Below are 12,140 nucleotides of genomic sequence, written 5' to 3' on the forward strand. Positions count from 1 at the left end.
TTTTTTTAATAATGAAAAAATACTTTAGATTATATCATTATACAATAGGAATCAGTAAAGTTCTCTACTTGGATCCAAAGTGTCTAAAGTAAGAGTGCACTAAAAGTATTAATGGGAAAACATTATAGTTAATGATTTAAAGTGATTATTCAGGACTAAGAATATATTTATCATTATGTTAGATATAGATATAGATAAAGAAAAGTTAATGAAACTTGTTGTCTTTTGGCTGTCATCTTTAGGGTTCTTGGAGCTGGTTATTAAGGTAAATACTTAATCCATACCTCCCATGTAGCCCTCCGTATTCTTCTGGACCCCACTGAATGTAGCTGCTAACCTTACCTGATCCTAGAAACCAGATTTGGGAAAGCAAGGAATAGTTTACTTATCAGATTTGTGGAAAAGTAAAGAATTCATGACCCAACAAGAGATAGAGAGCATTACAAAATGCAAAATGGATAATTTTGATTATGTCAAATTGAAATGTTTTTGTACAAAAAAAGCCAATGCAACAAGAATTAGGAGGGAAGCAGAAAATTGGGAGAAAATCTTTGCAACTAGTATCTCTGATAAAGGCCTCATCTCTAAAATATACAGGGAGCTAAGCCAAATATATAGGAATACAAGCCATTCCCCAATTGAGAAATGGTCAAAGGATATGAACAGGCAGTTTTCAGAGGAAGAAATTAAAGCTATCTACAGGCATATGGAAAAATGCTCTGGATCGCTGCTGATTAGAGAAATGCAAATCAAAACAACTCTTAGATACCACATCTCTCCTGTCAGATTGGCTAAAATAACAAATCAGGAGAATGATAAATGCTGGAAAGGATGTGGGGAAATTGGAACATTGTTGCATTGCTGGTGGAGTTGTGAGCTGATCCAGCCATTTTGGAGGGCGGTGTGGAACTATGCCCAAAGGGCTATAGAAATGTTCATACCCTTTGACCCAGTAATACCACTTCTAGGGTTGTATCCCAAAGAAATCACGCAAGCGGGAAAAGGACCCATATGTACAAGAATATTTATAGCGGCTCTCTTTGTGGTAGCCAAGAATTGGAAATCAAAGGGATACCCATCAATTGGGGAATGGCTGAACAAGCTGTGGTATATGAAGGTGATGGAATACTATTGTGCCATAAGAAATGGGGATGATGCAGACTACATAACAACCTGGAAAAACCTACACGACATAATGCTGAGTGAGCGGAGCAGAGCCAGGAGAACGTTGTGCACAGCCACAGATATGTGGATTCCGTGAGGACCAACCCTGACATACTGCGCTTTTCTCAGCAACCTAAAGGGCAAGGACAACTCCAGGGGACTCACGATGGAGAATGCTATCTTCATTCAGAGAAAGAACTGCGAAGTTTGAATACAGACTGAGGCACACTACATGCTCGCCTTTTCTGCTTCTCTTTTGTTTTTGTTTTTGGGTTTTTTTTTTTGGTTCCGTTTCTTCTTTCTCATGATTCATTCCATTGGTCAAAATTCTTCTCCACGACCTGACTAGAGCATAAATTAATTCAATGCGAAGTTATACATGACAGTTATATGGGACTTCATGCCGTCTTGGGGAGGGAGGGGGGAGGGAGGGGAGAAAAACTGGAACTCAAAACTATGTAGAACCGTGTGTGGTAAACTAAAAATAAATAAAGAAATTTATTTAATTAAAAAAAAAAAAAGAAATGTTGAATGCAAACATCAGAAAGGCTACCTGACTTTGATCCCAATTGACCTGACCCCATGATTGGAGCAGGTCCAAACAGGTTTCCTGTTGCACCTCCTGGAGCCCGAGCCGGTTGGACCAGATGTCACCCCTTCCCCCAGCTTCCTTCAGCCTTCTCTATGGACTTTCAGTTATCATTATAAAACAACTTACTTAACAGCTCTAGGCTGTGATTCCCACTAGCCTCCCACCCAGTTGAAGTGTTTTTCACCCTGCCCCTCCTCTGCCACTCTGAACGCTCCCGGTACTTTGGTGCTACTTGGTAGACCTGGATTGCATTTCTCTTGCCTCAGTTAAAAGACCCTCATTTTTGATGTTTTGGAAGTCTTTTTTATTTTAGGTTGACAACCCCTTCCAGCCAGAAGTCGCAGTTCAATTCCAAACAAATGTTAGTCCCACCTTTGGGGTTAAAATGCAATTTTACTGAATAGGACAGGATCATATAAGTGGAATTCTTGGGATAGTTCAGTTCCTAAAGGGTGGTTTTACTTGAATAGCTAAAGTGATTGGAACTATATAAGTCAAGTGACCTCAGTGGCAATGACTGCATTTGGCTATGTGGCCTTAGGCAAAGCAGCTCTCTGGAATCAGTTTCTTCTTTTGTTTAAAAAGGGGTGGGGGGGGCACCAGTTTGATGATTTGTAATTAAGGTTCTATGAATCTATTTTTGCTGTTGTCATTTCGGACAATTCATGACCCCATTTGAGGTTTCCCCTACTGGAGGGGTTTGCCATTTCCTTCTCCAGCTCAGAGCCAAACAGTGGCTTGCTCTGCATCACAGTCACACAACTAGGAAGCGCCTGAGGCCAGATTTGAACTCCCATCTTCCTGACTCCAGACTTGGCATTCGGTACAATGTGGCATCTAGCTGTACCCTATGGTGCAACGGTATTTCTAATGGGCTAACAATAATTGCTGGCATTAGGTGCATAAAGCATTTGGCATGGATTTGTTATATCCTCATCATTGCCGTGTATTATCATCTCCATTTTTCAAATGAGGAAATTTAGGCTTGGTGCGTTATCCCTGGTTACTCACTTAATTCAAATCTCTCCTGAATCTCTCTGGACTCCAAAGCCTAGCACTTTCTCTACAATATAATGCTTTGAAGGCATGGGAATATGTGCATTCCATCTCCTTAGGTTTGCATAATGGTATGGTAATCTTGTGCTACGATGTAGGTGACAGCTGTGACTAAGGATCCCTTTCTTTCTTTTTGTTTTGTTTCAGTAGGTATTCTCTAGCACAACATGATATATCAAATTATCTGAGGGAGGCATTCTCTCATACCTGGAGTTTGAAAGCTGAGACTAATAAGACCTCCTCTTTCCATTTGATTGGTCCACTGAGCCTGGGGTGACAAAAAATGATGCTAAGTAATTTAATTTGGTCTTTTTTAAGGGCCTGTGCTTTGAGAAGAGGAGGCAGCTATGGGTGTGGCTTGTTGGATAGTGTGTGCTAGGGCTGGGGTCAGAAAGACCTGAGTTCAAATCTGCCATCAGGCACTTACTAGCTGTGTAACCTTGGCAAAATCCTTTAACCTCTATTTGCCATAATCCACTGGAGAAGGAAATGGTAAACTACTCCAGGATCTTTGCCAAGAAAATCTTAATGGGCAATATGGTCCACAGGGTCCCAAAGAGATGGACACAACTGAGCAACACCAAGTTTTGAGAAGGTTATTCTGCCCTATCAGAATGGTGATGGGAATTTTTTTTCTGTAATGTGGTAAAGAATTTTTGGAAAAATGGATTGTTTTGCTGAATTCTGCAAAAATTCTAGCCCAGTCAATCCTCCTTTATACCATAAAATTCCATACAGCATCATGTCTATTTAGGATTGATGTTTACCTCTTCCATTAATTAGTCAGACAACTATCAACAATCATTTGAATCATTTGCAGGTAGACAGTGGTCTGCTGGTAAATGTTTAACAACTGACTGAAAAAAAGTATGTGTGGCACACTTTTCAGCTTAATCTGAATTATTACTATTTACTCTATCATTTTCTTAAGTCTAGACAATCAACAAAACAACCATTCAGGCCCTGATTCATATCATTTTCTTTCTGATTTCCGAAGTATAAATGTTCACACTATCGATTTAAGTCAGCTCTACCAAGCCAGTCTGGTTCCAATACACCACTGCCTGTAGGGAACTATATTAGATAAAATGGGACGTTAAAAGGACTATGTGGTTCCAACATTTCAGTATACCAAGGTTCTGTAATTTTGTTGGTGTGGTGGCCTCTTCTGCCAAAAGAGATTACACTCCACTCTATAGTTAAGGTAGATGTCTTAAATAATTACCCCAAATTCAAAGAGGTTAAGTGACTTTCCCATATACCTAATATGTATCAGAGGTGGGATCTGAACCCATGTTTTCATGATTCTAGCTCCAACACTGTAGCCATGCTATTTTCATGATCTCAATATAAGACACATCTATACCATTGTCTCCAACTAAGCGTGGTTATTAACTGTCTAATTGCACATCATACCATGTGTTTAGAATGGAAAGGACCTCAGAGACTACATAGTACAGTCCTTATCTGAAGCACAGATTTATAATATGTCATAGCTGATGCGCTGAAAAGACCTCTGGTTCTAAAATCAAAGAACTTGGGTTCAAAGCCAGCCTCTGACACTTACTACCAGTGTGATCCTGACCAGACTCCCTGGTCCTCAGTTTTCTTATCTGTAAAATGAGTGAGTTGGACTAGATGGGTCCTATGATTTGTGTGTGTACGTGTGTGTGAGTGTTTATATGTGCATGTCTGTGTGTATGTGATGTGTGTAGTCTTCTAGACTCCCATGTAGCTTGTTAAAAAAATTTAGAATTGGAACTTTGAACTTTTCTATTCACTCAAATTCCTTCCTTTGTCATTCTGTCTTCATTCTATGTCTTTAACTCTTTGAAATTATAGAACAGTTGCAGTCACCAGTTACCATATATTTAGCAATAGAACTTACAGCAAAATGACCTATCATATACATTTGTTGATACTTTATAAATTTTGTAAACATGTGAAAAGCTGGGGGACATTACTGACCAAAATGATCAGAATTGGCTTTTCAAGTGCTTGTAAAAGTTTCTAAAGAAGATTTCCAAAGTTCAAGGCAAAAGTGCTTAAAAAAAAAAAAGGAAGTTAGATGGAGAGAAGCATCATCCATTTTAATAAATTTGTGAAATTTCACAAATTTATGGTAGCTAGATGGCATAGTGGTTAGATTACTCAGGTTGGAGTCAGGAAGACTCAAGGTCAAAAACAGTCTCAGACACTAGCTACATGACTTTGGATGAGTGACTTAACCTCTGTTTTCCTCAATTTCTTCAACTGTAAAATGGGGATAATATTAACACCTATCTTACAGGGTTGTTGTGAGAACTGAATAAGATAATATTTGTAAAGCACTTAGCATAGTACCCAGCACATAGAAGCATCCTATAAATTTTAGCTATTATCATTGTTAAACCTGAAAATTTGGTTGAAGGAAACAACAGAGCTAGGTGATAGAAAAATTCATATTACTTGTTTATTTATTCATTCCCTTTAAGCACAGCAGACAGACATGATCATGGATTGAGCCAGACAGAGTCTGACTGACTTGTACAGAAACATGAACAGGTTTTATATTTTTTTAGAACAATCACAATTCAGCATGTTACTCAATTTTATGATCCCCATATATGTTTAACCATGATACAAGAAGAGGATTTTCTTTAATGGAATAGGTTTGTAAAGACAAGAGTGTTGACAAAGGTCAGTTAAAGTATATACCCATAGAATATTAAGTGAGGTGGTCTTCTCGGGATTAGGGTCTCATCCCTTAATGGCTAACAGAAAGAATGTCCTTAGGTCAGTCTAATCCGGACTTGTTGACAGTGGTAAGGGTATTTCCTGAGCAAACTTTAGAGAACAAATAAGCCCAGGTCCTGGATCTTCTTCCAGTTACTCATTAATTCAGGCTCTGGGTCTGGTTGAAATTAAAAATGATATAAAATGGTATAAAATTTTCCACATCATGTATACACATATATATGTATACACATATAATATTTCTTTTTATCGATGTTATCCCAACCCACCCAAAACTGAAAAAATTACATCTCCCAAATGTCACTTTGAATGTATCATTTCCTTTTCTCAGTGTCTGTTAATTACCTAAAAACTCAGCTGTGTTCTCCTTTGGAAATGAAGCCTCAATACAAATAATGATAGGAATATAATAATACTAAGAATGGGAACAAGTTAAAAGTGGGGAGGCTAAAAAATATTGTAATTTTAATCATTTTGGCAAAAGGTCACTAGAACATGGACTACAATGATACAATGAGAAGAGAGAAATATAGAAAGGAAAATTGGCAAAGGTTAATGGTGAGCTGGACACAAGAAAAATATAAGATTATAGGCATCATGGCATGGTAGATAGGATATTGGTCTTGGAATCAAAATCTGGGTTCAAATTCAGCCTCAGACACTTAGCAAGCTGCATAACATTGTCTATATCACTGCAGCTCTATTTCCCAATTTTCTCATCTCCGAAATGAAGGAGCTGAACTCTCATCACTAATCCTAAGATCCTGTGATTTTATGATAAAAATAACCCATTTAGCTCAGTCCCTGAAGGTGGCTCTGTGGCTGTCCTCTTTTTTTTTTCTTTTTAATTGTGAAGGATGTTTGTCATTCTATAAGTTTAATATTTCCATATTAGTCATGTTATAAATGAAGAAACAGAACAAAAGGAAAAAACACTAGAAGGAAAAGTGAAAAGAGTATACTTCGATCTCCATTCAGACTCCATCAGTTTTTTCTCTGGAGGGGGATAGCATTTTCCATCATGAGTCTTTTGGAATTGTCTCGGATGGTTGTATTGCTGAGAATAGCCATTCGTAGCTGATCATTGTACCACATTGTTGTTACTGAGTACAATGTTCTCCTGGTTCTGCTTACTTCACTCAGCATCAGTTCATTTAGATCTTTCCAGGTTTTTCTGAAATCTGCTTGTTCATCATTTTTATAGCACAATAGTATTCTATTACATTCATATATCACAACTTGTTCGGCCCATGACTGGCCTCTTGAACATGCCTCAAAGGACAGAAATGTTCTCCCAAATGTCCTCACTTCCCATAATAGCCAGATGTGGATTTAGCATACATGGATTTAGCTAACTCTTTCGGAAATGATTTACTTTTCAGTCTCTATTAATTCTTTGCAATGAAATATATATATATATATATATATGTATGTATGTATGTATGTATGTATGTATGTATGTATTGAATAATTAAAAAATACTGGGTAATTATCCATATTTTGGGGGAAGTAATTTTTCCCTTTTTTACCCTGAACCTTTTGGCCTTTTAAAAATCAAGTATATCCCCTCCCCTTCTAGTATACCAGAATTTGCTGTTCACAAGTATTCATCATCCCATCTTTAACCCATCCCTCTTCAGATGCTTTCAATATAACTTCATGATTATAAATTTGAAAGGCTAAGAATGGTGGCATCAGTAATGGCAAGATATTAATTACCTACCTTTGTCATTCTGTCTTCATTCTATATGCTTGGCTCTATAAAATTATCAACACAGTTGTGATACCATGTATTTTAAAATAGCACTTACAATAAAATACATAGGTCAGTAAGAGAGTATTTCTACTGGCCATAGGTGCACATTACTAAGTAAAATGCCAGGAACAGAGACCACCATATGCACAGGTGAATATAGAAGCTGGAAGACCCAACTCCAATTATTAGTAAAAAACGAAATCAAAACAAAACCCTAATTACCTTAATCCTGGTCTGGGAGCCAGATACTCTCAGGATCCCTTCAGTATCTAACCCTCTCTTCTCCAAACAGGACAGCAGCTAGGAGAGAGTTGGAGCCAATGAGTGAAACAGCAGGTGACAGAAACTTTGAAAATCCACCTAAGAAGATCCCAACTTGGGAGCTGGTTTCTATATACAATCCAGAGTCTGAGAGGTTTGGGAACAGTAATGTACTCAGACAGATGGCCAGAAGCTGACTTGGAGCTACATGCACATGACATCTGAAGCCAACTTACAGCTTGTAGAATCAATGGGACTTGTGTGTTGGGGACAACTTTCTGATCAGTCTCCAGCAAAGTACTAAGAGGGACTCCAAAAAGCCGGTTCTCTAAAGAAAGAGACAAAAAAAGTATTTCATGTCTTTTTAATTAAAATTGTGTTTCCTTCCTTAGTTTCTCCAGGTGCAGCATGCATTGGACCATCCATTCAAACAGAATTAAGGGGCAAAGTTTAAAGAGAATGGCTGATCTCCACAAAAGTTTTCCTCTAACGCTACCGCAAGACATGGACATTCAGCTCATTTATCAGGGTGACTATCATGGAACATAAGTTCTTGCAGGCCCTATCTAAGGGCAAGCAAAGTGGGACTTTTTGTTGTCTTTTGTTTTGGAGTGCTTTTCAGCACTAAAGCAAGCAAGTGCCTTTGATTGAGTCTTGCCTTTGTTTGTAAGAAGGCCCACACCCTTTTGCTAATAGGTCACGGGAGGTGTGAAGCCCTGGGGCCCTGAAAAAGGGTGTATATATATATATATACTCTGAGGGTAGCCATTAAGCTAGAACTCTCAGAACTAAGGGGAGGAGAGGTTTTGCTTTGGGGGCTCACTCACTGGAAGAGTGTCGTGTGATTTGACCAGACAAGACTCTGGGTAACCATTAAGGAGCCCCCCAGCTTTGAAACACCCAGATGTTGGTGCTTCTCTCTCTAGTAACTATGTATATAATGTCTTGGACAGACAGCTAGAAGCCTGTCTGCTGATTTGTGTTATTTTGCTCTGTTAATATAATTTTTGCTTGTAAAAAAAAAATAGCACTTACAACAGAGTGCCCCATTATAATTTTGCTGATCTTTTATAAGCTTTGTGAACCTGTGGGAAGTTGAGAGATGTTGCTGGCCAAGATGAGCAGATTTGACTTTCCAAATAGTTAAAAACATATTTTATTGTTCTTCATTCGTTCCAGTCATACATGACTCTTCGTGACCCCCAGTTGGGGCTTTCTTGGCAAAGATACTGGAATGGTTTGCCATGTCCCACTCTAGCTCATTTTACTGATGAGGAAACTGAGGCAAACAGGGTTCAGTGACTTCCCCAGGGTCACCCAGCTAGTAAGTATATGAGACCAGCTTTGAATTCAGGAAGATGAGTTTTCCTGACTCTAGGCCTGGCATTCTATCCACTCCACCACCTAGTTGCCCAATTATAAACATATTAGGCATTAAACATTTCCAATGTTAGATTAGGTTGCAATATGTTCTTTGCTGCTCACTGGTCAAGCTACCAAATAACACTGAAAAAATATATGCTCCTTTCAAAACACTAACAAATGCTGTCAGAATCCCAGAATTTGAGAGCTGCAAATAAACAAACAAATAAATGAATGAATAACTGAAGGAATGAATGGATAAATAAATAAACAAACGAGTGAATAATGATCATAATGATAACTAGCATTTATGTACTGCTTTAAGATTTGCAAAGCAGCCTTTTAGGCTAACCTGCATAGGAATTCCTTCTCTGACAATCCTGAGAAATGTTCATCTGGCCCACCCTTAAGACCTCCTGACATAGACCATTCCATACCGGGAAAGCTCTATTTGTTAGCAGGAAGTTTTTAATTATATCCAAATATGACCTCTGCAACTTCTCCCATTGTCCTCCTTTATTTCATGCTATATTTCTTGAAATATTTAAAGACAGATGATTTTTTCCCAAAATCTTTTCTTCAATTTTTTTCACTAATTTCCCCCAGTTTGCTTATTCAAGGTTTATATATCATGGTTTACAATCCAGTCAAGTCATCACACATATTCTCAATTCTTGGCTGACTAAATTAGGGTTCCTGTCCATGCAGGTGCATCAGGTGAATATATGGGTTTTATTTCATAAAATGAATGAATCATGGGGGGAAATTCAGTTACTTTCAAAATTCTATGACTTTAAACCTATAGCCTATAACCTGACCCAGTCCCTATATTGCTAAATTTGAAGCAGTGTACTATAGATTGATGTGTATCTGGGGAAATTTTAAATTTTCTCCATATGGTATCACATGCAATTAAGACAGAAGAGGATAATCTAAGTTGATCTGATGATAATTGAAACTTTTGTAATTATGGCTGGGGCAAAATTTGCAATATAGAGATCCCTGTAAATATTTGAAGGTTGTAACTATGACTGAAGGAAATACTGGGATTGTGAAATGGGAAATTTAAAACTAACTTTAGAAATTGCCAAAACTAGCAGAGAGAGTATCTATGATTTACGTGTCAGAGTACATGAAAAATATTACGGAAAATGTGAATTACTCCAAACTGTTTTACTGATGCCTACCATTTTGCCACGTGTGCAAACATGCATAGAAAATTGACTGAATTTGACTACAATATCCTGATTGTCTACTTCCTGCATGCCTTCAGGTCAACTCAATTATGAGTGTTAGCCAAGAGAGTTACAAAAGAAAAAAATACAGAGGATAGATCCAGCCTAAAACAAATGTAAGTTGTACTTCTAACAGTGGCTTTTTACATGGAACACCAGATTAAGTCTCTCTCTAAATCACAATTTGCACAATTCATTTTATCTCTTCCCAGGGATGACCTGGTTATATTAGAATCTGGCTTGTGTGTGTCTTTCTCAAATTGCTATGAGCTCCCTTGCAGGGATCAGGCTAAGAAGGAGATTTAAAAGATAGCAGGTTCATTTAAAGCAGCAACAAACACAAAAGTCTCCTATCCTTAGCAAGCCCACAGAAGCATTCCTCATGCTGATCTCTATGTCTCTCTGGAAATGTACCTGCAATTTATTATGTAAATACCTCCAATGTGTTTAGTTAACACAGAGTGTGAGGCTAGTTTAATGTAATTTTTTTGTCTTTTTTTTTTAATTTTCAAATTAAATTTTATTTTTTCAAATGAAGATTTATATTCTCTTATTCCCAACTCCCCTTCCCTGACCCCAAATTGAAAAGCAAGGAAAACAAGATCCCTGGTACAAATGTGTTTAATAACAATAGCTAACATAGATATAGGTCTTTAAGGTTTGCAAAGCACTTCACATATATTATCTCATTTTATCATCAAAACAATGCTAAGAGGCACGTCACACAGGTAGTAAGTGTTGTTAACCTGAAAGCTCAGTTAAAAGAGGCAGACAGGCTAGGTGTCATGTAAATTCATATTGTTTATTCTCTTAAAGCTGGCTGAAGCTAGCAAACAGTACATGGAGCCAGAACTTAAATTCTGTCTGAAAAAAATGACAAGCTTGTTATATGTTTTAGGACAATCACAAGTCAGGATGTTTGTGTCCCTCAGATTTATAGTCTCCATATGTGTTTAACTATATCATGAGAAAGGAAATTTCTTAGTTGAACAGGTTGCAAACACAATAAGATAAGAAAGTTAACAAAGTGTTGCTTGAAAATACAACCCAGGATATCTGTGTTTTCTTTACCATTAACATACCTAACATAGTATATGTCCAGAAAATATTAAGATAAGAGAAAATCTCATTATTTAAGATAGTGTTTCAGGTAAAGGGTCTTATCCTTAATGGCTGTAAACAGAGGAAAACTGCCCTTAGTCAGCTCTATATGGCCTTGTTGACACAGGAAGAGGCATTCTCTGAATTTACTCAGAGAAGGAAATATGTGTTAGGCTGAGGGGTTTCTTGTGATTGATTAGTTCAGGCTCTGGCCCTTACTTAGGTTCAAATGATCTGAAAGATTATCAGCATCTAGGGCATAATTTCAACTCAGATCTTGCTTACTCCACAATCAACCCTTTATCTACTTACACTTTGTAAGTATAGAAGAATTCCCCTCAAATGTTCATGTTACAATGGAAAATGAAGTAAGTGCTACTTGAAAGAAGAGAAGACTTGTTTTAATTAGGAAACAAAAATGAAAGAGAATATAAAGAGCCAGAGGAGGAGGACCACTAACCTGTGTCAGTAAATTCTTCCTTAGAAAATGCGATCTGGAGAAGGAAGCAAAGAAGTGCCCCTAAACATTGGGCATATAGGCATAAATCACTTCCCATGTAAGGAACACAGGAAACTCCTTAATCTCAGAAAGGAGTGTCTTGTATTCCAAGAAATGATAGTATGGACTGATAAGTTGATCAAATGAGTGATTACCCAATCATTATCATAGAAGAGGTGAGCAGTGATAATTAGTGAATACTTGCCAAAGAGTGCTGAGGTCCATCTGAAATTTGTCCAACTGAGATAACTAATGGAGAACACTTCCACATTCCTGGGATGTATTTCTGGAATGGGATAGAAAGAAGTTTCCCATTACCTGTCATACCAGTCACTTATCACATCATACACTACACATTTCTGTTGATTCGTGGGAAGA

Source organism: Trichosurus vulpecula, chromosome 6, assembly GCF_011100635.1.
Source record: "Trichosurus vulpecula isolate mTriVul1 chromosome 6, mTriVul1.pri, whole genome shotgun sequence".
In the NCBI taxonomy this organism is placed as follows: domain Eukaryota; kingdom Metazoa; phylum Chordata; class Mammalia; order Diprotodontia; family Phalangeridae; genus Trichosurus; species Trichosurus vulpecula.